Here is a 2,816-nt window from a genome sequence, read left to right on the forward strand (position 1 = left end):
CTTTATGCATTCCATTTAATTTTTAACAACTTCCAATTTTCCTAGATTCATACTTCGTACATTCCATGTTCTGATTATTAATGGATGTTTGCTGCTGTTTCTCCTCAAATTGAGTCATGCCACATCAGCAAATGGAGGTCCTGAAAGCTTTACTTCATCCATATCATTAAGCTTGTTCTACTCTGATAATGCAGCTCTTTCCCACTCATATTTTGAGTGCCTTCCGACCTAAGGGGCTGGTCTTCCTGCATTGTATCGGACAATGTTTCAGGGCTATTTATAAAGTTGCCAGTAATGTATCAGACAGTGTGTTCTGCTATTCATAAGGTTTTCCCTGACCAATTTTTTGAGAAGTGGATGGCCTCTTCCTTCTATGTATTTGTCACCATTTTTACAGCCTGTTACTGCAATTTTTTTTCACTACTTTTCCAGCTTCCACTAATAGTTTGCTCAACATTTTTCTAGCCTTTGTTAACAGTTTCCTTAATACTATTCCAATCTTGGCTAATTGTTTTGACCATGGTTTTTCTAGCTTCCACCTGCTGCTCAGTCCTAACACTACTGTCATGTTTTAGATATCTGTGTGACAGCATGCCACTTTTAGATACAAATTCCTGTAGTAGTTAATTTTCACTTATAACAAACCACTGCAAAACATAGTACTTTAAAAGAATTGTTGTTTATTAGTTCACAATTCTGTAGATTGGCAGTTTTGACAGGGCATATTTGAACGTTCTTTTTCTGGGCTCAGTTGTGTAACTGTATTCAGCTGGTGTGTAACCTGGGGTCTGGTTGGTTACAAATGGCCTCACTCACATATTTGGTGGGTGACTGGATCTACAGGTGCAGTTGGGTCACATGTCTATAACATGTAGCAGGCTAGCCAGGATTTCTTTATATGCTTTCTGAGTATTAAAATCAGCAAGAGAGTGTAAGTTTCTATGTGTAATCACTTTTCAAGTCTCTGCTTGTATCATATTCGTTATTTGCTCATGGCACAGCAAGTCAATTGGACAATTAGAGGGTCAGTGTGGGAGGTGACAGTCCAAAAGCATGAATGCAGGATGTGAAAGATTGAACTGTGTCCCCCCAAAATATGTATTGTAATTCCTATCCTCTATGCCTGTGGTTATAATCCCATTTGGGAATGGGTTGTCTTTGTTATATTAATGAGGCAGGATTTGTTGTTGTTATGTGCTGTCAAGTTGGACCTGACTCATAGTGACCCCTCCTTGGGTTTCTGAGGCAGTATCACTATGGAAGTAGATTGCCCCATCTTCCTTCTGAGAAGTGGCTGGTGGGTTTGAACGGCCAGCTTTCTGGTTAGCAGTCAAGTGCCTTACGCACTATGCTACCAGAGCTAGTGTAGGGTATAACTTGAATCAATTTCTTTTGAGATACGAAAGAGATTAAACAAGCAAGCTAAGAAGTAGAGATGGGAAAAGAGAGATGCCAAGCCACATGAAGACTGTCCAGGAGCAGAAGCTCAGAAGAGACAAGGACCTTATTCCAGAACCAAAAGAGAGAGAAAGCCTTCCCATAGAGCCAGCACCCTGCAGTCAGATGTCTAGTCTCCTGAACTGTGAGACTCCAGCCACTCCTCGGAAGGAAGGTGGGGCAATCTACTTCCATAGTGATACTGCCTCGGAAACCCAAGGAGTGGTCGCTATGAGTCCGGTTTGACTCAACAGCACATAACAACAACAACAACAAGCTGTGAGAAAATAAATTTCTTTTGTTAAAGCCATCCATTTGTGGTATTTCTGTTATGGCAACACTATATAACTAACACACAAGGAGAGGAATTTGTAAACAATCTGTAACAAGTGGTGATGCTCAAGCTCATTTTAAAGGAATTTTAGGAATTTTACAGGTAGACAAGTGGAAGGGAAACTCATTGCAAGAAGAAGCAGCATTATATTCAATGTCATGTGGGAGGAAACAGCCTCTTCAAAATATGTGGATTTTCTTTTCTTTTTTTTGCCTTTTCTTCGCATTGCCAATTTTCAACTCTTCGTATTTCAAGCTTCAAAAAAGGAAGTTAAGTTTTTTTAATGTCAAACTTGAATTCAAATTTTCAAGAGTTAACTCACAACCAACAAAGAATAAACTGTATCATTAGTGTTATTTCCATTCAAAGACAATAAAGATGAAAACAAAAAGTACCCAACAGAATTCCTTGAAAAAATAGATTCTGTTGGGTATAATGGATTTTATGGCCATAGCTAGGTAGAAGGGGAACCAATAACTAAGTAAAGTTTATAGATGATGGTCACTTTTATGAAGAAAAAATTTAGCCAGTGATAGAAGTAGACTTGTTATGTTTTATACCCTACTCCGTGTTTAAGTGAGAGCACATAATCTTCCATATTCTAATCTTCTGAAATTAAAAGAAACATCTGGGTCTGTATATGTTCCACATTTAACAGCAAGAGCCAGAAAATGTTGCTTCTGGACCTATTTTATGCTGCTTCAAGGTGTCTGCTTTTCAACATTTTACCGTGTGATCTAGTTGATGAAAATGGATGCTCAGAGCAATCGTAACTCAACTTTGTGTCTTGGTTCCCACAAGACTTACCTGATATTTTTCAGAAGAATGTCACACATTTAATAATCAGTGAATTATTAAACTTTTAAATCTGGAGTTTTTCAAAATAATTATTAATATATTTTTGACAGAAGTGTAAAGAGATTAATCTTAGAGTCTTAAATTTGAACTGGAGATTAGAAATGCAGTTCAACCTTTTGTTTTAGCGTATGTAGAGAACTGAAAGAACTTATCTAAAGCTACACATTCTAGGTTCTTGGATAGTAAG

This window comes from Orycteropus afer, unplaced genomic scaffold (assembly GCF_000298275.1).
Source record: "Orycteropus afer afer isolate SDZICR_OR568_19922 unplaced genomic scaffold, OryAfe1.0 scaffold00011, whole genome shotgun sequence".
In the NCBI taxonomy this organism is placed as follows: Eukaryota; Metazoa; Chordata; class Mammalia; order Tubulidentata; family Orycteropodidae; genus Orycteropus; species Orycteropus afer.